A 27,834-nucleotide genomic window follows, 5' to 3' on the forward strand; every position below is an offset into this window, starting at 1 on the left:
TCTGTTTTTAGGAGTCCAAAGTCAGCTTTGGAGAAGTTTTTTATGGTGGTTACCTTTGTGGGGGATGTGGGTGAGATGTGGATTTCCATGGTTATTAGTTTGTGGTTGGATCTAACCAGGGAAAAATTGACTATTGGTGTAGAGGAACAGTTTCCCATGTTAGTAATAATCAGGTCAAGGATGTTACTTCCTCTAGTGAGGATAAGAATGAGCTGGTCCAGGGCATTGGACTTGAATTCTGGGAAGCTTTGGCCCAATGCATTGGTGCATGAGTACTTTTCACAGTTGATGGAGGGGTAGTTGAAGTCACCTAGTATGAGAGTGTTAGGTTGGATCTTAGTAGTTTCCAGGGTGTTTAGGAATGTGGAGTGAGAGTCTTGGGGCATGGTTGAGGACCTATAGCAGGCTACGACCTGAATCACTGTCTTATCCAATATTAGTTGTACCTGGAGTATCTCAGATGCCTTATACTGGGCTACTAGTCTGGAGGTGTGCATATCCTTTATGAATATGGAGACACCACCACCTTTGGAGCTTCGGTCCATGTTCTGGGGGTGAAAGGTGTGGAATGAGTTATAGCCTGGTATCACAGGTGTGCTTTCTGCTGCTTTAAACCAGGTCTCCATTACAGCACAAATGTCGATGTTCTCCATTTTGAGGAGTGCTTCGTGCGAGTGCATCTTCAGATTTAGACTTCTAGCATTGAGCAGCATGACCCTCAGATTGCATTTATTTATAGTTATGATGGCAATTTGGTCTTTGGAACACCGCCCAAAAAAGGCACTATAGGGGTGGTAAGATCCTTAGCCAGTACCAGGTAACCCAGGGGGGACAGATGCAGGTCATCTCTGGCAAAGCATCGAGGTCTGTCAGTCATGTCATCCCAAGCAGACAGATACTGGATCCCCTTATAATGACACCAGAAACTTAGCCAACTGTTGAAGTCAATAATTTTCTGTTTGTACTGTGGTATCATTCTGAGTGATGGTTGAATGCTGCTAAGGGCTAGGGTCATACCTGCCTAGGCCACATAATCCAAGTGCTCCACCATGTCTCTTTTCATGTAGTCCAGGGAGGTGCATCTCAGGTCACTCACACCCACATGGACAATGACAGAGTCATAGTTGTACTTGTTGTGGACTGACCTGAGTGAGTGTGTTATGTGTCGGATTCTGGCACCTGATATACAGCTGACTGTTACCTTCTCCTTATTCAACCTAGTGAGTGGGACATCGCTGTGCCTCACTATTGAGTCACCTATGATTATTGTATTGAGCAAGCTCTTTTGCCTTAGGGGCTTAGGTTGATGAGCACCCTGTGTAGGTGAGCTAAGTGTCTTGTGGTTTGTGCTGTGTTGTGTTGCGTGAGTGCATTTCTGCCTTGGAGGTCTCTGCTGTTTGGCTAGATTTCTATTGAGAGCCTCCGCAAAGGTGGGTGTGTGGTTTGAGTTTTTATGTGAGGGCTGTGATGGTGGGTATTCTGGAGGGCTATGTGTTCCATGTGGTGTGGTGCAGGTGTTGACCTTCTCCCCTACAACAACTATTCTGGTCTTGACTGGAGTGTGCATGGCTTCCAATTTGGAGATATAAGTGCATCTCTCACAAGTCTGAGTATACACTGTTAGAAACTCCTTGCGTTCTGACTGAAGAGTGCTCTCAAACAATCTGGAAATATAATCGCTGATAAGTATAATTCTTGGCACTTTAACATTTCCGAGTTCTGCATTGTCTTAATTTTTGCCTGATTAATTTATTTTATATATTTGCTGGCTGAATTATTTTATATATTTGCTGGTATTGTTTTTTTGTTTCTGATATCTTCTGAAACTGGTTCCCCCCTATTTCTGTGGTGGTATTGAAGTTTATAAAACTGGTCTAACAGCTTTTTTGTTATCTGATTGCTTCAAGGCTTACTGATTTAAAATAGCCCATTTGGAAATTCCTGCATACACTGTTAGAAACTCATTGTGTTCTGACTGAAGAGTGCTCTCAAACAATCTGGAAATATAATTGCTGATAAGTATAATTCTTGGCACTATAACTTTTCAGAGTTCTGCATTGTCTTAATTTTTTCATGATTGAAATATTTTATATATTTGCTGACATATTTTATATATCTGCTGGCATTGTTTTTTTGTTTCTGATCTCTTCTGAAACTGGTTTTCTCCTTCCTACCCACCCTATTCCTGTGGTGTTTGTTATAGTTGGTGGCTTTGCAGTTGCCTGCCCCTACTGTAAATTTGATCTGGGACACTCTTCCCAGTCTAGTGTTCACTCTACCTAATACAGAGAGAACATTTGAGAAGGCCAACCCACTTAGGTTTTTAACCTTATATTATCTTTTGTTCCTCCTTCCTCCCCTTGCACTTTACTAATAAAATTTTAAAAAAAAGCTCCTTGTGTTCTGACTGAGTGCTGAGTATGCTTCTCAGCTGATAAGTATATTTTTGGCACTTCTTAACTGTTCAGAGTTGAATAAAACAATTGAATTTAGTTCAGAATACGTTTTGAATAAATTGCATTTATTTAAACTGTATTTCCTTTAATACTGCTACACACTCAAGTGTGCTAACGTGCACTGCACTTGAATTGTTTTATTGCTGTCTTAGCTGCTTTCTGAAAACAAAAAAAAAATCTAAGCTTGTTTCCTGCCTTTCCTGAAACTAGTCTAGTCCAGATACACATTTGCTGTATCCAGGACTGTTGGTAAGCTACTGAGTCCCCCAAGCCTTTTTGTGTTGGAGGGAAGCCTTCTAGCTTATCAGTGGGAGTGGTAAGTACTAGGTAGTCTATCTACCACAGGAGGAGGGGTTTCTGGCCCAGAAATCATAGCTTAATGGCTGTTTGGGCAGTCTTTTCCACCTCTTTCAACGTTCTGATTTAAAAGTCCACATCTGCACTTTATTCCCACCTTTCCTGTAACTAATCTAGTCCAGATACAGATTTGCTGTATGCAGGAATGTTTGTAAGCTTCTGAGCAGTGCTAAGGTTCTCTTCAATTTTCCCCTTAGATTTGCTAGTTCTCTCCTCTCCTGCACTTTTACTAGCCTATTAGTTTAGCACTTTACCAGACTTCTTGTAGCAATTATTGTAGTACACGAAAGTGCTACCAGCACTAAATGTTCTACAAGGAAACAGCTCCAGTATTTATTAATGCCCACCTCTCCAGGAATGTCTAAAGGTCAGTTCCCTGTGCTTTCTCCTATTAACCTGGTGAACTTGGACATCTTGAGGCAATATAGCAACTGCCTCATGTACACTGACAACCCTCTCCTCTTACCTCCCAACACTCAGATATGTGAGAAATGCAGTTATATATCCAAATTGGAAGATACACACTCTCCAGCCAAGACCCGAATAGCTGGTCAAGAGGAAAACGTCAACACTTTCACTACACCACATGGAACACATAGCCCTCCAGAACACACATAAGCACTGCCTTCACATAAAAACACAAACCACACACCTACCTTTGCGGATGCTCTCAATAAAAATCTACCCAAACAGCACAGACGTCCAAGGCAAAAACGCACCCGACCACCACAACACAACACTAATCAGGAGACACATAACTCTCCTAAACAGTGTAACCAAAAATAAGAGAAAAAAGCAATCTCATAGACAACCAGTAACCTCAAAAAAGATTGCTGGAAATGCACCACACAAAACCACGGCTGATCAAAATGTTTATTCACAGAAACCACAAATGAATGCTGACAAATCCACATACGTTTTCATCATACAAAACTCCTTCAGATAACATGCAACACAAGGAAAACTCATTTAAATACTATTCTGCTTTCAAACTAACCAATGAAAACATCCAACTAATTAACCCACAATGGGAAATATTTAAAAACCCTTCCTAAACAATAGCACATTTAGCATTTCAAAGATATTTTATTAGCAAAAGGTTCATAGACCTGTTCTTTTGTGGGTGGGGTGATCAAAGAAGTTACTGTTATGTCACACACTTGAATGAACTGTTCTTTTTTTGTGGGGGGGGGGCAATTGAGTTACTGGTATGGCATACAGAAGGATGTGTTGCTCTTGCTACCCTCCTTGTTTTGCATTCTGCCTGTTGTTAATATTTCACATCTGCAGACTGTTTTATGTTTTTCCAGTGGGTACTACTGACTGTCTACCTTTACCATTTTATCTGGAAACAGTTACTTTTTAGTTATGTGATACTTATGTGTATTATCATTCTGTTGTCTTTCAGGATACAAAATGTCAGTGAGGCGGAAACCCCCTTTAGTGAAGTGGAGAACAATATCATTGTTGAAGCTCTCCATCAACATGAGGAATTTCTGCTGGGAGGGGGTCATTCCAATATGCAAGAAAGGCTACGAGTATGGCAGTAGATTGTTGCCAACATCAATTCTGTGGGCGGCCACAGCCAGACATATGAACAGGTGCATCACAGGACCACTGACATGATTACCTCTGCACAGAGGCATGCAGCTGCTGTTGTCCCAGACCAAAATGTAACTGGGGTGAGCCTGTTACAGAGCCACCATTCACCACCAATGAAGAGTTCCTGGCAAATATCCTCCAACAGGACAGCTCACAGCATGGAGGTGCCAGTGCAAATCCTGACAGAATCAGTTCCTGTGATCAGGGACAACAATAAACTGCCAATTCTACCATGCGCAGCTCACACCAGTCTGACATACCAAGATGTAGAGCTAGCACTAAGCTTGGCTGTGTTCATGCAAGCTCTCACACACTACTGTCACATGGAGGACCCCTACAGACAAATACACATCAGTTGCATGGTTCAACCTGCTTCGATTTCATACTCACATACACTCACAGACTTTTTGTGTCAGCCTAGGCCTCCTGCCCCACACACAACACCTTGTGCAAGTGATGATAACTGTGCCTATTTTCTCACTTTTGGATTCAGAGATACAAGAGCTTTGTGTCTGATGCACAGGGTGCATAGCTATATTAGTGCCTAGTATATCTGCATTTCTGTTATTGAACTGATAATTGCATCTGTCGCTTATATTTGCTCTGCCAAATTATACAGTGGATAGCATCATCATGTCAATACTTTCTAGTGTATTCTCTTGTAAGGGTTGTGAAGTCAGAAACTACAATGTGTCTCATTACTTTCTAACTTATCTTCAATGATTTTGCAGTACATATGTATGGTGCACATCATCAGGCACACCATCACTTCAGTGCTCAGGATTGTATGATAGCACTGTAGTCAAACTCATCAGAACAAAAAAAAAAAGTAAAAAACCTCACTCTCCAAAGCCAAGAACACAGCATCCATGGGACCTGACAACATCCCAGGCTGCCTTCTTCATGAACTACAGAATGAACTGGCACCCCACCTAAGTACCATATTCAGTCATAGCCTCACCTCAGGCTTTGTGCCCATTGAATGGTGCACCGTGATGGTTATCTCACTACACAAAGGGGGAGCGACAACAGACTCCGGGAACTATCTCCCCATTAGCCTGATGAGCCTGGTCTGCAAGGCCATGGAATGTATCATCATGGAACTCATAAACAAAGACATTGGAGATCTCCAAACTCTGGACCCCACACAGTTCGGGTTTGTAAAACGAAGATCATATTTCCTAAACCTGATGGACTTCTTTGAAGCAGTCACCAAAGCCATAGATGAGGGTAAGGTGGTTCAGACAACCTATCTAGATCTCACCAAGGCATTCTGCATCATCCCCCACTCTAGAATTATAGATAAACTCACAAACTAGGTATAAATCCCTATGTCACAAGATGGGTTGCCAACTGGCTTACTGACAGAACCCACACTGTGAAAGTAGCAGACTCCAAATCAGACTTCAGACCAGAGGAAAGTGAAGTACCACAGGGATCAGTCCTGGGTCGTCTCCTGTTTGGTATCTACTTCTCTGAAATACAGGCTAACACAGAGGGTCTTTGGCTAACTATGTTCACAGTTGACTGCAAACTAGGAGCCATAATCAAAACTCCTAATGATGTGGACTTCCTACAAAAGGGCCTCACTGAGACAGATGTCTGGTGTCAAAGCCATAGCCTAGAGCTCAATGCCAAAAAGTGCATTGTCATCCCCTTTGGTAAAAACTCTGTACCCATGAAATATGACATAGGCAGTAGTCTACTTAATACTGAAAGTGTGATGAGACCTTGGGACACAGGTGGACAGTAGACTCTCCTTTGATAATCACATTGCCACAGTGGTCAGGAAATCCTTCTACATGGCACACCTCATGACAAAATGTTTCTCATCCAGAAATAAAGAAGTCATTGTTCCCCTCTACTCATCACTCATTAGACCCATTAGAGAGTACAACGCCCCTTTTGGTATGTACCTCAAATGTCATCTACAACAACTGGAAAGGCTGCAGAAATACCTCACAAAGAGGATTACTGCCCTACGCAGACTGTCTCAAAAAACTCCAGCTTTACTCCGTCACATATCGCCTACTCAGAGGCAGTCTCTGCCTAACATACAAAGCTATGTCAAACCCAGAGCTGTTGGACAGGCTCCACTTAAAGAAATCCCAATACCTCCTAGCTACACACTCTAGGGACCTAAACCTTGTCACCACAGTAAAAAGAACATGCTGGAGGAATAGAATCCTGTCCCAGAGACTTCCCATACTCTGGAACAGACTACCTACCTATGTCAAACAGAGCTCCTCATTAGCACTCTTCAAGAAAAATCTTGATGATTGGATGGGTAATTGGAAATTCACCCCGGGGATCACTTCTGTGGCTCTGCTTGACAGGGGCACAGGAAAATAGTTTTCTTGGGTGGCAAAAGCCAGGGTACCTTTTTGGCTAGGCTTGTATAGGCCCTAGGGCCAATAGCCTAGTACCTACCTATGAACCTATGAACCTATGAACAGTAATGCAGTATAATACTCTATTTTCCATGAACCTCACCAGGCACATGCAGCAGCTCGACAGACCACACAGTTTTCTCATCAAGATAACAAGGGCCTACTAACCATGACATGATGTATGTGGATAGATTAAAAGTCATGTCACTGTAATCTGTCTTGTATTGGATTACATTGTAACTATTATTCTAAGCCTCTTAGTTTTGGTTTAAGCACTCTGGCTTCAGGCCCATTGTTTGACATTAAGAAGATTTGCAGTCTACACACTTGTGGGAGGAGAGGGTAGCCTCTGCCCTTCTGAGATGGGAATTGCTATTTGAAGGCTTATTGTGCCTGCTCTTCTAAGTATCTTTGTTTGGTTTAAGCACTTGGGTTCCAGACCAGTTATTTTACATTAGGAAGATTTGTGGTGTAGACATTTGCCACAGGAGAGTGTAGCGTACACCCTTCTGTGATGGGAATTGCTGGTGAAGGTTGATTGTGCCTGTTGTTCTAAGTGCCTTTGTCCTGGTTTAAGCACTTGGGTTCCAAATCAGTTGCTTCACACTAAGAAGGATTGTGGTCTACACTCTTGTGGGAGTATTCTACTAAACTGTTGCTTTATTTAAACTGTTTTTGTACTGTTGTGACTGGTTTCCTGCGCATTGAATTTCTACTACTTCTGCATTGTATAGCACAGGCTAGATTCAGGCTTGCTAAATCTAGACTGTTTGGTATAATTTGAGCACTAAAACCAGCTATATTACATTAAGAAGCCCCCCCCCTTGCACCCTTGTGGCAGATGTGTGCAGTCAAGGACCCATCTGAGTTGGGGATTGCTTGAATAAGGCTCAGTCTTGGTCTTTCCCTTTGTTCACTTTTTAAAATCATTTAGCTTCACTTTTATTTCAGTGTCGTATTTGGGCAGATTTGCACTCAGTTTACTGGAGCTGCTCAGAGATTGCACTGCTGCCCTGTGAGCAATTCCATTGTGCATTGTGAAGCATTGACAGTTTTCTACTTCTAGCCCTCCATATAATAACAACTTTTTGTTAGTCTTACAGCAAAACCTGGCCCATCTTGCCCACTCCCTGCTAGTTACTGCAGTGTTTACCTGCCATAATGGATGGGAAGTTTCTCTCCATTTCTCCAGCTAGCCTGATTGACATGAGGATCCTGAGGCAATGTAGCAACTGTCTCATTACTACTGACAACCAGTTAGTTCTAAAACAAACTAATACAACATGCGAGAGTTGTATCAATACTATGGATTTGGAATCAGTTATCTTGCATAACAACAAACTAGATATCAAACAGGTTGTCAGCACACACACTTCACAAATTAAACATAACAAGCTCATGACACATAAACCCACATACATGGAGGTACTCATTAGAAACCTACTTAAAGATCAGAGACCTCCCAAGCGCAAACCTACTGCACACACTCCAGACCCAAAAGAATCCATTACACATAATACACACAACAGTGTCTCAGACAATAAGCTCCTAAGGCAAAACATCTGAAAACGAAATGTTTTGGTCATAGGCAACTCCATTGTGAGACACACAGATGTCCCCTTCACCAGGCTGGACAAGGAGAAAGTTACAGTCAGCTACCTGTCAGGTGCCAGGATCCATCAGATCACAAATGCACTCTAATCTCTCAATAGCAAATACCATTACGACTCTGCCATAGTCCATGTTGGAGTGAATGATTTCATATGTACCTCACTGGACTATATGAAGAAAGACATGACCGAGCTCTCAGATTATGTGTCCCAAGTATATTTCTCCCTAGTCCTAAGCAGCATTCTACCTTCACCCAGGATGATACCTCAATACAAACAAAAAATGATTGAATTCAACAATTGGCTTAGCTTCTGTGTCAGTCCAGGGGGGTTCAATATCTGTCAGCCTGGGAAGATATCATCAACAATCTACACTGTTTTGCCAAAGATGGTCTTCATTTGTCGCATTTTGACTTTTAGTTACTGGCAAAGGTACTCATCTCCCCCATAGTGCCTGTTTTTAAGCAGTGTCACAATAACAAAAAGGGACAGACTGAAGGTTATGCTGCTTAATGCAAGGAGACTAGATCAGAAACTGCACTCACTGAATGCACTCCTTACCTTGGAAGATGCCAATGTCTGTGCAGTCACAGAAAAATGGTTCAAGACCACAGAGAGCACCCTGCTATGTAAGGTTACAATGCCTTCCACACATTCAGACCTCAAACGTAGCATGAAAGAACCAAAGGTGGAGGTGTATACATCTTCATTAAAGACAAATACACCTCAAGACTGGTAAAAAGTATGTCTCCCTAGAGTTACTCCAAGTCCACCTAACTGTAGGTAAAACCCCCTTCCATATCATTGTTAGCTATAAGCCCCCCATCATGAACCACGGGAACCACTATACCTACTTGGACCTAATTGAGCCACTCATTATACAGCCAAACACCTTGTTCATGGGTGATTTCAACTATCCTTCCCATTGATTAGAAGTCATATATGAGCACAAACATGTTTGCCCTAAGTTTCCTAGACTTTGTTAATATAAATGACCTGGAACATATTGTCTGCACCCTCACAAGGGGCTTGAATGTCCTAGACTTACTACTCACCAACATAGGGTGTATCTGCACTACCCCGTGTGTGTTGCCCTCCCTGGTAAGGTCTGATCAGTCTCATTTGAATTAACAATCATATCTGGCCTCCCCCTCAAGAACAAAAAAGATGAAAAATTTCTCAAAGCAAACTACAGCTTCCTAAGTGATGCCATAAATAATTGCAATCCCCCTGCTACCACTGTCAACAATGACTGCTATACACAGGTGTACACAAATGCCTTGTATAAACAGTTATACATATGTATAAGCTATAACTGAATGGATTAAAACAAGGTCCTCATAAAAAAAATAAAAAAAGCCACCCTGGTTGGTATCAAGTATAAATCAGTTATACAACAAGTGGAAGAAACTAATGTCTAAGAACAAGAGGAAACTGGCTCTGCAGATGAAGGACACCCTCCACATCTTGAACAAGCAAATTCGATATTTTGTGAAGTCCTCTAAAGCCAATTGTGAAGCTAAACTAGCATCCCTAGCTAAAGATAATCACAAGGCATTCTTTAGCTACATCCGAAATCTAAAAGGGAAGGCCCAGCTTTGTGCCAAACTCATAGTGGATGGTATCACTCATACTGACCCAGAGTACATCACCAACCTGCTAGCAGACAGATTTGGGGCAAGCTTCACCCTCCCCCTGTCCCATCAGACATATCCTAAAGCATACCTGTCACCAGTTCTCTACCTAGTATCTCCAATGAGCAGGTTATACCCGCACTCTCCATGGCCAAAAACAAAGAATTTATGGGGCTGGATAACATCCTAGGCTGCCTACTAAATGGTGTAAAATAGGACCTAGAAGAACAACTTGGCAGTCTCTTCAACCACAGTCATATTACTGGCTTTGTCCAGGCAGAGTGGAAAACAGCAACAGTAATTCCCTTGCAAGAAAGGGGTGCATCAACCAACCCTGGGAACGATAGACCCATAAGCCTAACTAGCCTTATCTGCAAGGCTATTGAAAGAATCATCATAGACCTTATCAACAAAGATATAGGTGACCTTCAGTCTCTTGACTTGACCCAAGTTGGCTTTATTATGGGTAGATCATGTTTATTAAACCTGGTGGACTTCTTTGAGAATGTCACCAAGCTTTGGATGAAAGGAAAAACAGTACATACAGCCTATCTTGACTTAGCCAAGGTTTTTGACACAATTCCCACCCAGGCATCATTCAGAAACTCACCCAGCTGGGAATTAACCCATATGTCACTAGATGGGTAGATGACTGGCTCACTGACAAAACACTTATAGTCAAAGTTGGGGATTCCACCTCTACCAGCAGACCAGTTGCCACTGGCTTACCACAAGGATCTGTGATGCCCCCACTACTGTTTGAAATCTATTTCTAAGAAGTTCAGGCAAAAATAGATGACTTGTGGATTACCAAGTTCACTGATGACTGCAAACTGTGTGCAATCACTCTGCCCCCCAGTGATGTTGATATACTAACAAAAGGGCTTACACAGACAAATGATTGATGCCAAAGTCATGGACTTAAACTAAATATAAAAAAAGCATTATCATCCCTTTTGGCAAAGTGGAAGTCCCTGCAAATTACAATATTAGCAGTACCCCCCTTATCTTAAACCCTGTGTTGAGAGATTTGGGAACACAGATTGATAGCAACCTTAACTTCAATCACTATGTGTCCACAGTGGTAAGGATGGCCTTCTATGCTGCACATCTCATAAGTAAGGGCATCGGATCCAGAGCTATGGATGTTATAACTCCTCTGTACTCATCCCTCATCGGACAACTAATAGAGTACAGCACTCCCTTCTGTATGTACCTCACCAGACACCTGCAGCAGCTGGTGAGACCTCAGAGATTTTTCCCCAGGAAAATTCAAGCCCTTCAACACATAACCTCCATGGACAGATTGAAGGCCCTGTCACTGTACTCTGTATCTTATAGGCTGCTGAGAGGCAACTTGTACCTGGCCTACAGAGCAGTCTTGGACCCTTCCCTAATGGAAATTCTGCACATCTGCAAGGCACATGGGAAAAGATTCACTCACTCTAGGGATCTTAACCTAGCCTGCGACATTAACAGGACATGCAGAGAGACAGATATGTCTCCCAGAGATTGCCACTCCTCTGGAAAAAAACTCCAAATTCACGTAAAACAAAGCTCCTCAATGACCCTATTTAATTGTAACTTAGAAAACTGGATGGAAACCATAAATCTACCCGGGGGTGTTGCCTATGCCCTTCTTGCATAAGGGCAGTCGGTGCTATAAACCATACAACTTGGTCAAAAAAGGGAACAAGGGTATAACTTGGCTAGTCTTATCAGATTATTATCTGATATAGCTGATGATATCAGCATTGACTGTTCAGCATATGGTAATAACAGTGTCCCACATGCTGGTGTAAAATGCTTTCTGTAATGTCAAGTAACATCTCACACACACACACAGTTGACTCGAATGAGAAAAGAACACCTACATATCTAAGTACACAGTACATTATGCAAGCACCATGGCACAAGTCTATTACATCACTGCAGGTCAAATTATAGTGGATGACATTAGTAGGGGAGAGAGGAGTTTGGGAGGTCTTCCTGAAGTGGATGTGTAGGCTTGTGCACATATCAAAATACCAGGAAGGCATGCCGTTGGAGAAGAAACTGTAGGATAGCACATCTACTCTGTTGAGTAGACACACACACACACACACACACACACACACACACACACACACACACACACACACACACACACACACACACACACACACGCACACACACGCACACACACACACAAATGCACACACACACATATCAAGTTGACTGCAGTAAGAACAGAACCCCTAAGTGCACAGGCTACAGAGCACAGTACTTTACACAAGCACCACAATGCAAGTATGACTTTTACATGGCTGCAGATCAACTTATAGTGGATGATATCAGCAGTGCATGTTGGAGAGAAGGTGTAGGGAGGCCCATCTGAAATGGATGTGGTAGCAGGTGTAACTATCAAAATACTAGCAAGCCATGCAATTGGAGAAGTAACTGTTGGATGTCACTCTACGCTGCTGAGAAGACACACACAGACACCAAGTTGACTGCAGGGAGAACAGAATCCCTACCTACCTAAGTGTACAGACAACAGAACAAAGTGCTCTAAGCAAGTGATACAGCAAAAAATATGACTTTTTCATGGCTGTTGGTCATCTTATAGTGGATGACATTAGCAGTGAATGTTGGAGAGAAGAAGTTGGAAGGCCTGCCTGAAATGGAACAGTAAGCAGGTGCATGTATCAAAATACTGTCAGTTTAGGGGACTGGGGAAGTAACTGCAGGACACACACTTGCATTTCTGGGTAGACACACACACACACACACACACACACACACACACACACACACACACACACACACACACACACACAGTTGACTGCAGTGTGAACAGAACCACTACCTAAATACACAGACTACAAAACTCAGTAATTTACATAAGTGCCATGTCACAAGTCTGACTTTTAAGACATTCCGGCCAAGATAGCAGGAATACATTTACAGGAATATAGTACACAGTATACCCACAGTCATACATCTGATCATAAATGTAATAATACATAGATTACTCTATCAATAAAAATAGTACTATATAAAATATGGTGTATTCGAACTCAGGGCCATATGCATGACAGTCCTACACTTACACCTGTTGCCACAAGAATGTTGAGGAAACAGTTGTGAATGTTGCACTTCATTGCCATACACTGCAATGTCACAGAAGTAAAACAAAGGCTGCACACTCTGTACTAGAACCCAGTACCATCTGTACTCCAGGTTGGGTTTTCACGATGGCCAAGGGCATTAATTGAATGTATCTGGTTTCTATTTTTGGCTGTCTGTTTCCTAAGTGGTCCACCATACTGCCCACAAACCAAATAAACGCAGCCATACCCCGCTTCCACTGTTTGCATTATACAGCACATGATGCAAAAAGTGTAATTAAAAATGAGAAGACTAAGCAAAAAAAAATAGCAATGCACACATATAAGTAAAATAAGTGTCTGCTGTTACATGTTAAGCTTATTTCTGTACAAATCCACCACTACTTACTTCATTGCTGCACCGGGTTTAGAAATACAAGGACATGCTGTAATATTATTAAAGAATACATTCTAGGTTCAGGATTTACCTTGCAAATGCAGCAGTTGACACAATTTTATTTCAGGCCTAGAATTTCCTTGTCTCTACTCCCATGGTACTGAAGTATACAGGAAAAAAAAAAAGGAAAAAACAGAATGTAGGCTACATGGATGCTTTACACCTTGTTGAATAGCTCCACCATACTGAAAATCACCTGTGTATGCTGTAATTAGCACATATGAAAAACACCTGCTGTCTTACTGAATATATTAACCCCTCTGGTGCTCATCACAATGGACACTCTGCTGCATGCACCGATGCTAAAATAAGGTAAACATAGGTGATCTTGTTATTACTTTTCTTTGTCCCTGTGATATCATGCAAGCATGCAGCTCAAACAGTGAAGGAAAGGTTACACACCCTGTACTAGAATCCAGGACATTCTATACTCTAGCCCTGCACATACACGTGCTGCCACGGAAATAGTTATTTGACAAGCACCAAGAAACCTGCCGTTCATTCCTTCATTTCCCATGGTTGTGATAAGTGTCACATCATCCAAACAAAGACAAAACTTAAAAAAACAAATTTGAAATTAAAGCAGACAGAGATGTTACATTTTAACAAACAATAACGAGGATGAAACAGAACTTGTGAATTGTGCACTGTTTACATGCACTTTTACACTTCACAGACCTGCATGTACACCTCTGTAAGTGTAACCTGACACACATCCCTGATGTCATCATTCAATGTCTCCATGCTTTCAACACGAACACTGTGTAAATGCCTACATGAATTTATTTTATTTTTTTATTTTATTTTACATTTGTTGACCGGGCTAGTCCAACTGGATATATTTCCATTTTCATCAGAGGCCCGGGGAGAAAAGCTCCACATTTAAACAAAAGGAAATACATTTTAAGCACAAATATCATAATACACATTATTACCTATTTCTAAACAAGAATAGTAAGAGTATGAGCAGGGAAAGAGAAATGAAAGAAAGTTATCAAAAGAAAGAAAAGGAAATTGACTTTCTAGGGAATAAGTAACATCATGATGAACATACTAACATGTTTTCATACCAGGAAGAGAGAGTAAAGATCAAGGAAAGAGAAGCAGCAAAAGTGAGAGAGCAAAAATAAGGAGACAAATACTTGTTTGAAAGAGATTTGTAGCCATAAGGAGGAAAGATGAAGAGGAGGAGTTTAAAGAGGTAGAGAAAGAAAGGTGAAGAGAGGAAGCAGGATGGAGAGTAAAGTATGGAGAGAAAGATGGATTAGATGAAGCAAATAACTTTAGTCAGGATTAGAGCAGGGACACATCCAGTGGCTTTTAAGGTAAATTCTGAGTTTTTGTTTAAACAGAACTGTAGTATTCTCTATATTCTCTGGTAACCTGTTGGTTCAGTGTAGTAGATGACTTGCAGAAGATGTGTGAAGAAGCATGGGTGCGCACCTGGAGGCTCTTAATAAAGAAAGGCTTTACAACTCCATAAAAAGTGTTGGAACATTTTTGAGGCAAACCAGATAATGGCAGTCTGATGAGGAACTTATTGAGTCCGATAAAATAGTCCAGAGGTTCAAGTTAAATTCAAGGACTAGAATGGCTAATGTGTTGAGGGAACTGGCACAACATTGTGATTATAAAGGCCTTGAAGTTGGCACAGGCCATAGAGACACTGCCAGTGCATAAAGTGGTTATGGAGCATAATTCACAAGAAATCTGGTCAGTATGTTTGTTACAGGTGTGGAGGTGAACATTTGTCAAAAGCAGTATGATGGAAAGGAAGTATGCACACCACATGGAAGTTACAGATAAACCAACCAAAGTGTTCACAATGTTTAACGTGACAGAGGCTAGGTGGGAAAGAGTTGATCCCATTAAAACCCAGTTGGACTTAAATGGTAAAATGGTGCAGTTTGAAGTGGATACGGGGTGTAGTGTCACAGTTCTGTCAAAGGCTGAGTATAGCTCCAAAGCTGCAGGACTGTTCAGTGACTTTGAAAACCTATGTGAAAATGAAGGTAAAATATAAAGACCAAGTCAAAGAGTTGCCAGTCATGGTGGTAGCAGGTAAGGGACCAAACCTGTGGTTAAAGGAGCTAAACATGGACTGCCTACAGCTCCATAAGGTAGAACAGCCGGGCCTGACCTTGCAAGAGGTGTTAGAGAACAATGAAGAAGTATTCAAAGAGGAACTAGGGACCTGGAGGGGTCCACCAGCTGAAGAAGAAAGTTGAGTTTGAGTTAGAGACTCACTAAGCAAGGTATAATTGAACCAGTATTGTTCCAGTATTAAAGCCAGATGGTAGTTAACAGTGAACCAAGTCTCAAAGCTGGAGCAGTATCCCTTGCCAAAGGTGGAGGATGTGTTTGAAAAGCTGTCGGAGGTGAAAGGTTTAGTAAACTGGACCTCAGTCAGGCATATCAACAAGTAGTGCTGGAAGAAGGGTCTGTTACCCTGAACACACACAAAGGTTTGTTCCAAGTCAACAGCTATTTTCCAGAGAATAATGGAGGAATAGTGGCAGGAATTCCAAAGGTGGCTGTGTATTTAGACGATATCCTGTTGAAATGTGCTTTCATGGCAAAGGAAGCAGAATTCTTGGGCTACAAGGTGGATGCATCAGGCCTACACCCCTGCCAAATAAAGTGGAAGCCATTCAACAGGCACCAGCACCCACAAATGTTACAGAACTGAAAGCCTATTTAGGCTTACTCAACTATTATAACAGGTTCCTGCCAAATCTGTCAACCCTGTTAGCTCCTTTACATAAGCTATTAAGGAAGGAGGCTCAGTGGTCGTGGCAAGAGGAACAGGACAGTGAACAGTCAAAGGAACTAATGCAGTCTTCAGAGGTTTTGGTGCACTACGATAGTCACAAGGACTTAATTTTGTCATGTGATGCCTCACCTTATGGGTTAGGGGCTGTGTTGGCACACCGGATGCCAGATGGACAAGAGAGACCCATTGGGTTCATGTCACGGACTTTGACACCAGCGGAGTCAAACTATTCCCAGTTAGATAAAGAGGGTTTGGCTGTGATGTTTGGAATCAAGCGATTTCACAAATACCTCTATGGGAGGAAGTTTACTATTTGTACCGATCATAAGCCTTTGTTGTCACTGTTCAACGAGATGAAAGCAGTGCCGCAGATGGTTTCTCCCCGCATTCAGAGATGGGCTGTAACATTGAGAGCTTACGAATATGAGATTGTTTATAAGCCTGGAAAACACCATAGTAATGCAGATGGGCATATCCAAGAAGAGGAAGCGGAGGACTGAGTTTTGATGATGGAAGACATAACATTGGTGTCTGCTAAGGAACTGAGTGTCTGGACACACAAAGACCCGGTGCTTGGAAGAGTGTTTCAGTGGGTCCAGCAAGGCTGGCCAGTCCAACAAACGGATCCAGTTTTTCGACCTTATGAGGTGAGGAAAACAGAGCTGAGTGTGCAAGATGGATGAAGAAGGGCACTTTTACAGCAGTTGCACCAAGGTCATGTGGGCATATTTTGGTGGCCAAAATTGATTGAAGTCGTTGTGAATGAGTGTAAAACATGTCAACAACATCGCAACTTGCCGGTGGCGCGCCACTACATCCATGGCAGAGACTTCATATAGACTATGCAGGACCATTCAGGGGCCATGTTTTGATAATCATGGATGCTCATTCGAAATGGATGGATGCCTATCAAGTCAAGACACCCACTTCTCACCATTGAATGCTTGAGGAGGAGTTTCAGTAGTCAAGGACTGCCTGAGACTATTGTATCCGATAATGCTTCATGTTTCAAGAGTTCAAGGGTTTTCTGAGATAAAATGGCATCCATCACATCAGCACCCTACCAGGCAGCTACAAATGGGTGTGCTGAAAGAGCTGTTCAGACTTTTAAAGCAATGATGAAAAAGTCTGGAGAAGGAAGTATGGCAGCAAAAGTATCAAGGGTGTTATTCAACTACCGTTTACACCACAATCTACCACGGGTTTGTCACCAGATGTTGCAAGGGATTGAGATCCACGGATCTAGTGTATCCAAATGTCCGAGCTAAGGTGGAGGGGACCCAGTGGAGGCGTTTTCTGGAAGGAGATGCAGTTCAGTTATGGACCTAAGTGGATTCCAGGGTTCATTGTCAAGAGCACAGGACCATTATCGTACCAGGTGAGATTGAATGGAGATTTCTTGGTAAGGAGACATGTAGACCAGATTGCAGGAGGATGAGACCGCCAGAACGTGGAAGGAGAGGTTTCTGAGGATCCAACCATTCCAGGGAAGGACACACCGATACCTGAAGTGGTAAAAGTGACACCAGAGTCACCTAAGGTGGTACCACTGTGCTGGTTAAACCTAGTTACTTGAAGGACTATCAATGTTAACAAAAGTGCATGTATAGATTACCAGCCTTAAAAAAAATAGTAGATGGTATGGTAACCAGTCAATAACTAGCCTGTTATTTACAAGTAAATGATTAAATGCATTGTGGAACTTGTTATGTGGTTGTTGTACGGGAATTCAGCATGTACTGTTGGTTCTATATTCTCTGGTAACCTGTTGGTTCAGTGTAGTAGATGACTTGCAGAAGTTGTGTGAAGAAGCATCTGGAGGCTCTTAATAAAGAAAGGCGATGGGATGCCTAAACGGGCCTACTGGAGTGATGTCTGGTTCCATGTTGGGGTCACTAGTTGCATTGTCAGACACAGACCTGGGAGGAGTATTGTGAAGTGTTGGAACATTTTTTGAGGCAAACCAGATAATGGAAGCCAGGCAGTAAGACGACAGTCTGATGAGGAACTTATTGAGTCCGGATAAAGGGACAAATCGCTCACAGAGTTGACGAGTTTACTTCAGTCACATTATAACCATAGTCCAGAGGTTCAAGTTAAATTCAAGGACTAGAATGGCTAATGAAACGGTAATGGAGTATGTCGCAGTGTTGAGGGAACTGGCACAACATTGTGATTATGGGGACAGACTGACCTTGTTAAGAGACAGCGACTAAAGACATTCGTGATTTACAACAGAAAGCCACGGAAGGTGGGAAGCAGGAGCTGCCAGTGCATAAAGTGGTTATGGAGCATAATTCACAAGGGAAATCTGGTCAGTATGTTTGTTACAGGTGTGGAGGTGAACATTTGTCACGGAACTGTCGTTTTAACTGTAAAATGTAATAAAGGTGAAAAGCAGTATGATGGAAAGGAAGGAAACAAAAAATAAACGGCAGTATGCACACCACATGATAAACCAACCAGTTCACAATGTTTAACGTGACAGAGGCTAGGTGGGAAAGAGTTGATCCCATTAAAACCCAGTTGGACTTAAATGGTAAAATGGTGCAGTTTGAAGTGGATACGGGGTGTAGTGTCACAGTTCTGTCAAAGGCTGAGTATGGGAAGTTATGGCCCAGAGAAGCTCCAAAGCTGCAGGACTGTTCAGTGACTTTGAAAACCTATACGGGTGAAATAGTTCCTACGTTGGGAATGGTGAAAATGAAGGTAAAATATAAAGACCAAGTCAAAGAGTTGCCAGTCATGGTGGTAGCAGGTAAGGGACCAAACCTGCTAGGCCGGGTGTGGTTAAAGGAGCTAAACATGGACTGCCTACAGCTCCATAAGGTAGAACAGCCGGGCCTGACCTTGCAAGAGGTGTTAGAGAACAATGAAGAAGTATTCAAAGAGGAACTAGGGACCTGGAGGGGTCCACCAGCAAAAATACACGTGAAAGAAAACGTAACGCCAAGATTTTACAAACCCTGTACCATATGCGATGAAGAAGAAAGTTGAGTTTGAGTTAGAGAGACTCACTAAGCAAGGTATAATTGAACCAGTAAAGTTTATTGTTCCAGTATTAAAGCCAGATGGTACTGTACGCTATATGTGGTGACTACAAGTTAACAGTGAACCAAGTCTCAAAGCTGGAGCAGTATCCCTTGCCAAAGGTGGAGGATGTGTTTGAAAAGCTGTCGGGAGGTGAAAGTTTTAGTAAACTGGACCTCAGTCAGGCATATCAACAAGTAGTGCTGGAAGAAGGGTCAATGTTACCCTGAACACACACAAAGGTTTGTTCCAAGTCAATCGCTTACCTTTTGGGGTTTCTCCAGCTATTTTCCAGAGAATAATGGAGGGAATAGTGGCAGGAATTCCAAAGGTGGCTGTGTATTTAGACGATATCCTGTTGACGGGTAGGGAATATTGAGAGCATCTGGAGACGCTGAATGAGGTGCTGAGACGAGGCAGGTCTACGGGTGAAGCGGAGTAAATGTGCTTTCATGGCAAAGGAAGCAGAATTAGGTGGATGCATCAGGCCTACACCCCTGCCAAATAAAGTGGAAGCCATTCAACAGGCACCAGCACCCACAAATATTACAGAACTGAAAGCCTATTTAGGCTTACTCAACTATTATAACAGGTTCCTGCCAAATCTGTCAACCCTGTTAGCTCCTTTACATAAGCTATTAAGGAAGGAGGCCCAGTGGTCGTGGCAAGAGGAACAGGACAGAGCGCTTGAACAGACAAAGGAACTAATGCAGTCGTCAGAGGTTTTGGTGCACTCGATAGTCACAAGGACTTAATTTTGTCATGTGATGCCTCACCTTATGGGTTAGATGCCAGATGGACAAGAGAGACCCATTGGACTTTGACACCAGCGGAGTCAAACTATTCCCAGTTAGATAAAGAGGGTTTGGCTGTGATGTTTGGAATCTGTTGTCACTGTTCAACGAGATGAAAGCAGTGCCGCAGATGGTTTCTAGAGATGGGCTGTAACATTGAGAGCTATGAGATTGTTTATAAGCCTGGAAAACACCATAGTAATGCAGATGCACTAAGTGCATATCCAAGAAGAGAGGACTGAGTTTTGATGATGGAAGACATAACATTGGTGTCTGCTAAGGAACTGAGTGTCTGGACACACAAAGACCCGGTGCTTGTAGAGTGTTTCAGGGTGGGTCAAGGTAAGGGCCAGTCCAACAAACGGATCCAGTTTTTCAAACAGAGCTGAGTGTGCAAGATGGATGCGAAGAAGGGCACTTTTACAGCAGTTGCACCAAGGTCATGTGGGCATTAGATTGAAGTCGAATGAGTGTAAAACATGTCAACAACATCGCAACTGCCGGTGGCGCGCGCCGCCTACATCCATGGAGGGAGTGGTAGGGCTTTGGCAGAGACTCCATATAGACTATGCAGGACCATTCATGGGGCCATGTTTTTGATAATCATGGATGCTCATTCGAAATGGATGGATGCCTATCAAGTCAAGACACCCACTTATTGAATGCTTGAGGAGGAGTTTCAGTAGTCAAGGACTGCCTGAGACTATTGTATCCGATAATGCTTCATGGAAGAGTTCAAGGGTTTTCTGAGATAAAATGGCATCACATCACATCAGCACCCTACCATGCAGCTACAAATGGGTGTGCTGAAAGAGCTGTTCAGACTTTTAAAGCAATGATGAAAAGTCTGGAGAAGGAAGTATGGCAGCAAAAGTATCAAGGGTGTTATTCAGTGTATCCAAATGTCCGAGCTAAGGTGGAGGGGACCCAGTGGAGGCAAAAGAATGTCATGATAGAAGACTTTCTGGAAGGAGATGCAGTGATGATTTCAGTTATGGACCTAAGTGGATTCCAGGGTTCATTGTCAAGAGCACAGGACCATTATCGTACCAGGTGAGATTGAATGGAGATTTCTTGGTAAGGAGACATGTAGACCAGATTATACTGTTAAGTTCGAACCAGGAGACCGCCAGAACGTGGAAGGAGAGGTTTCTGAGGATCCAAAAAGTGACACCAGAGTCACCTAAGGTGGTATGCTGGTTAAACCTAGTTACTTGAAGGACTATCAATGTTAACAAAAGTGCATGTATAGATTAAAAAATAGTAGATGGTATGGTAACCAGTCAATAACTAGCCTGTTATTTACAAGTAAATGATTAAATGCATTGTGGAACTTGTTATGTGGTTGTTGTACTGTAGGCGCTGTGTGGGGAATTCATGTACTGTTGGTTCTATATTCTCTGGTAACCTGTTGGTTCAGTGTAGTAGATGACTTGCAGAAGTTGTGTGAAGAAGCAACCTGGAGGCTCTTAATAAAGAAAGGCCTTACAACTCCATAAACTATAACAAGAATAGTAGATGCAATGGAAGTAAGTTCAGTAGGCAGTTGATTCCAGTGTTTTCCAATAGTATTAGAGAAAAGGGAGTCACCTGCTAGGTTATTGGATTTGGTTAAGGTAACTAGCAGCTTACTTGATGAACGGAGGGAATTCAGATTAGAGTAGGGGGTTATGAGGTTGGAGAGTATAGGTGTGTTGTGAGGTTGGTAGAATGCTCTTTGGACAAATGTCAGTTGGGAATGAAGCAACATGTTTGACAGTTCAAGCCAGTTAAGTTGCTGCAGATTCAGACAGTGGTGAGCTCTGAAGGGTTTACCAGTGACAAATCTAGCTATATTATTGTACGTGGACGATAATTTTGAGAGATTATTTTTCTTAAGGTTAGTATAGATTGGTGAGGCGTAGAGAAGAGTAGAGATAAGATGAGTGTGGGCAAGAGTAGCTTTGGCTTGGGAGGTTAAGAAAGTTTTAATTCTATAGAGAGAGCCGAGTTTCCTGTTTACAGATTTAATGTTATTATTGATATGACAATCAAAGGTAAGGTTGTTGTCAATCGTGACACCTAGCAGTTTGGTATTGGGGTCAGGTGATATAATGGCTCCATTGTTAGATAGGATAGTAAAGTCTAATGTAGGGGATCTGGTAGTGGGCTTAAAGAGTAGGAGTTTGTTTTTTTTAGCGTTTAGGAGTAGGCAGCGTTTTGAGAACCAAGTTTCAACTTTAGAGAAAACAGCTTGAGTATTACTTTGAAGTTCAGAGATGGATTTAGCAGAGCAAATTAATGTGGAATCATCAGCATATTGTATACAAGTAGCCTGGGGGATAGCTGTTTGTAAGTCATTTATAAAGAGGGAGAAAAGAAGTGGTCCAAGAATAGAGCCTTGGGGGACGCCAAGTGAAATTGGGAGAAGGGATGAGAGTTTATTATCCCAGAGAACGGCTTGTTTCCTGTTTGTGAGATAGGAACAAAACCAGTGGACAGCCTTAGATTCCAAGGAGAGAGATTCAAGAATTTTTAAGAGAATAGAGTGGTTGACCATATCAAAGGCTTTAGATAAGTCAATGAAGAGAGCTGAGGACAGGGTGTTATTATTTCGATTCTTGTTAATAAGGTCTGTAAAGGTGAGGAGAGCGGTGGTTGTGCTATGAAAAGGCCTAAAGCCATGTTGACAGGGAGTGAGAATGTTGTTTTTTATTAGGTGGTCCATTAACTGATAATGGACACATTTTTCCATGATTTTTGCTAGTGGGGACAAGAGAGCTATGGGCCTATAATTAGAGTATTCATAGGAGTTACCTCCTTTGTGTAAGGGTATGATGTGAGAGATTTTCCAGATGTCAGGTATGGTTTCTTCATTTATAGTTCTATTAATGAGAATAGATATGGGATAGGCAATTTCAGAGGCTGCTTTTTGAAGGAATTCAGATGGGAGTTGGTCAGCAGAGGGGGTGCATGGTTTGAGTTTGTGAATACATTTTTGTATGATGGCAGTGGAGATGGGTTGTAGCCTAAAGGTTGGTAGTTTGGAGGAGGCAATTTAACATCCCTGTATGGTAAAAATTTTTTGGGATTCAGCCATTCTAATGGGTTTTGACCTCATTTGCATATTCTCCATCTGATAACCCTGAATCTACACAGTTGGTAACCATGTAGGCATGGAAACTGAAGGGGAGCCCAATGTTGTGCACTCAAGTGAGGGTATTACTGCAGTATATATCTGCACAGAGGAATGCAGGCTTTGAATAGTATGTTTCATGCGTTTTACACTTTTAGCTGTCTGCGTTAGTTACAAGTACATTGTTCATTCGGGGTGGGGTGCAAAGCTGCACGTATATCATGGCACTTAAAAAGGAATTGTTGCTATTGTTAATCTAATTTTCTAGCATTCACCGTGTCTGATAATGTCATAATGTGTGTGGGATTACATGTTCTGGTCTATTCTGTACAAATGTATGGACTTTTACTTGGTCTTGTTTCTGTGTACACTTCTTTCCATGGCTCTGTTCAGAAAACATTTGAATACATGATGAACACAAGCACGGAGTAGACATGGTTTCTTCACAGCTTGTTGAATCTTTCCACCATATTGATTTGCTTCAATTAGCATACACTTCAGCTTCTTATGCTGTAATTTGCATGCCCCAAAAGTTTCTGTGTTTGCATGTGAGTGCGCGCTGCTACACAGAGTTTACTGAATCTAAAACTCCTCATGGCCATGTGCAACCCATGCTGTAATGCATACACATTAAAAAATGATTGTGTAGACCTTATTCAATCCCCCTATAGTAATTTAAATAACCAAAGCAGCATATAACTATCTACTTACAACCAATCCAAATGTAAAAATGTAATATAAATGTGCATTAGGATACATTAAATCCAAACAATAGGTGCAAACATCTTCATGGAACATGTTTAGAAATTGTGTTAAAATAATATGCTTAGATAATGGATGAAAAATATACTTATATGTGTGCATAAAACTATCTCAGTGACCTAGGTCTTAAAATGCTTTATATACTGATGTGTGAATTTATACAAAAAATTTCATAATGTCTTACTCTCACTATGAGTTTATTGACTGTGTAGATGACAGCCCCTATTTTCCTAACTGAAAAAGCAGCTTATCTTGTGGATTGTGCTGTTACTGGCCCAGCACTAGCTACTTGGAGTAGCTACCATTTGTTTGCCAGATACTAGGTCCCTAGTGCACCCATGCTATAGTGTTATAGTTGCAGCTATTATGCTTAATATAGCAACAATGCAAGTGTATCACCCTTGTTTCTAAGAACAGAAGTCCCCCTATGCAATTATCTTGTCTGTGTCTTCATGATATCCAGTTTATGGAGACCTACCCTATCCGTTTTCATGGCAGTATTGTTCTCTTTTCAGCTTGTATGCCACTACCTTAACTTTTATGTATACAGTCTTATTCTAGATGTCTACATTCCTTCCCCCCACTCCACCATACAGTTCTCATTTCTGATACCCCTGCGTATTACTTCACCACTTCCACCCATTCATTCAGTAAAAATTTCAAAGAAGCTTGAGTAAATGTGACTGTTGAGGATATTCAATAGCTCTACCCATTTTACCTTTCCTTTTCTTCGGTCTAACGATAAACCACTATCTATTTTAGCAAGTGTGCAAAAACCTTTTTTATCCATACTTCTCCAGTCTAAAGCATTTGCCCTGTCCTTTTTTTCAGCATTTTGCAAATTTATGTTCCTTATTAGTATCTGCATGTGCTATGAATGTATTCTGCAGCTAATCAAACTGTAACATTAGTTTCTTTTTCATCTTTGGGCATTTTACATTTCTCAAGAGAAATTTGTGAATTTCAGTTTTCTCCTTTAATGAAATTCTTGACATTCTTCTGTTTTAAGAAAAGTGTCAAAGGTATTTTGTCACACTAGCTCTCTTAGCAGTAATTCCGAAAAAGAACATTTTTAGAAAAAAAAATTATTCTGCAGCATGATTTGCAAGCCCAGTCAATAGATTCAGAATGTGTCCAGTCTTTTGAGTTCAATACTGAGGAATAAAGCAGGTATTATATTTTAAAATATAACCTACATCATTCTTAATCACTAGGTGCTTTTGTAATAGTTAAATACATTTTTGATGGCAAGATTTCGAAGTCTCCTTTTTAAGTGGAAACAAAAATTCACAATATTAGTTGATAGCTGCATCAGTATCAACTGTTCCTTTATTGGCGGATGTACATTATGTTGTTATGCATTCCAGCGTATGTCTACTGAATTGTTACCTTATGGATTCACATTAAAATTCCAGAACCTCTATAATTATATGATTCCATAATGCTTTTATCTTTCCAAATGTCCACAGTCATAAAATATGTTTATAGAAGATGGCATGTATGACAGAGATTAAAACATCTGTGTGCATCTGTTGCATTCTGAAATACTTGATATGCTGTGACACATCTTTCATTAGCTACAGGTATCCCTGAAGCAAAATTCTGAGTGGCATCCCTTTAATAGGATCCCAGCTGACAGAAACAGCATCTATTATTTTGAACATCACTGATGCGTAAATAAGATGAGGAACATTCTGAAGCTATTCATAAGTAACAATTGTAAAAAACTTCCTGGTTTGCCTGTCTCTATCAACTTATTAATGCTTTTCTTACAAAATTAAATCATTGTAAATGGTAATGAACTGACTTTGCCTTGATTGCTTAACATAAAGTGATTATATGTGGCTATGTCAGGAATTCAGAAAAGCAAAATGCTCTGAACAAAGCAGTTTGCATCAGGATTGCACAGTGAATTATGCCACAGTGATTTAGAGACCACGGAAGCATAATTCACTAAGCAATTACAACAGTAAGGAGGCTTCAGTTTGTAGCACTGTACTAGCCTCACTAGTGAAGCTTGCATGCAAATGTGGAAATGTGAATGCTAATTAGCCACGTGCACATCCCTGGAACCTTTATTCAAGATCCCTGGAACTTTTATTCTGGATCAAAGAAGCATGGTAAAGTGATTCCAAGACTATCATTGCAATGATTTTTAGGGAATGAGTGAAAAAATACGGGTCTTTTGATGGCATACACTCATTCATTCATTCATTCGTTCAATCCAAAAATTATGTGTGTGTGTGTGTGTGTGTGTGTGTGTGTGTGTGTGTGTGTGTGTGTGCACGTGTTGGGTTGATAAAGGAATAGTAGCACCGTTATTTGAAAATTCAAAGAGGTTGAATCAGAGACATGGTAATGAGTTACTAATGAAATGTTATCCATATGTTTTATCATGTCTCTGATAATGAACAACTAATGATATGTTGCCCATGCAGCTTTATCATGTCCCTGAATCACATAATATTACTGCTGCACTATTGTGCACTGCAGTATTGTCCAAATAGCACTTACAGTGATATAATTTTTTTTTTATGAATTCCAGCTTATGAGTTTACATTCAAAGACAAAAGGCCTCTTTGACATGCAATAATGAAAAGCATACTCTCAAATCTGATTTGTTTAAGAAAAGAGGATTTGTATGTGTGTAGTATGAAGGCTTAATTATGGAGCTCCATTCAATAAAAATATGTGTACATGTATATATATATATATATATATATATATATATATATATATATATATATATATATATATACATATATATATATATATATATATACATATATATATATATATATAATATATTATATATATATTTATATATATATATATATATGTATATGTATATGTGTGTGTGTGTGTGTGTGTGTGTGTGTATACTCCTTCCTTTGCTGAGCAGATCTGTTAATTATGAACAAGTCACATAAAATTATTTAAAACATAACCTAAAAAACTTTAAGTGCTAGGTTGAAATAATTTTAAGATGATATTGCCCTGTACTTTTTTATATAATTTGGTCTGCATAATACCAGCTGAAAAAGGATAGGTGAGATAATACAATACATACACACTTGCATGTGCCATGGCTAGCTCTGTTTTGTATTGCAGATGCTAAAAACCTGCTCACCTAGGCTACATTAAACCATTTTAGGCTTGAGCTTGCAGCACATTTATTACTGTCATTTTCTCAATGATTCATATATCTAAAGCTCGATTGTACAATGCATTTCCTTTCAATAAATTCAACACTAAATGTTGCATGATAAAAGGGCCCCAATGCCATTAATCAACTTGTTCTTTGTTATAAGAGCACTACAGAGTCAGACCAATGAGTGCAACAAAAGCAGAATTGTTTAAAATGAGATGGCTTACAGCTCTAAATACACAGTTAGAAAATTCTGAAGTAAATCTCAAAAGATTTATCAAAAAGTACTATAATGGGCATACATGGAATACATATCACAGTTATATATGAACCATTTACTTAATAATTATCTTAAGAAATCTTTTAAGGAAAAATTGAATTCAAAAGCAAATTGCAAAGTTCTCATTGTATTGTGAGCAAAGAAACTGCTCATTAGATATATTTTTTAAAATTAACAGACAATGGGGGTTCCTATTACTATTGCAAGATACTATAGAAAGGCTATTGCCCTGCATTTTGTGGTTTTGTTCTCTTTATTTACAGTGCATTTTTTCCTATTTGGAACAGGTGCTGCAACAACATCATTGCGTTGTAATGAACAAGGGACAGGAAAGCAG

This window comes from Protopterus annectens, chromosome 4.part1, assembly GCF_019279795.1.
Source record: "Protopterus annectens isolate FY-2018-M chromosome 4.part1, PAN1.0, whole genome shotgun sequence".
Classification (NCBI taxonomy): Eukaryota; Metazoa; Chordata; order Ceratodontiformes; family Protopteridae; genus Protopterus; species Protopterus annectens.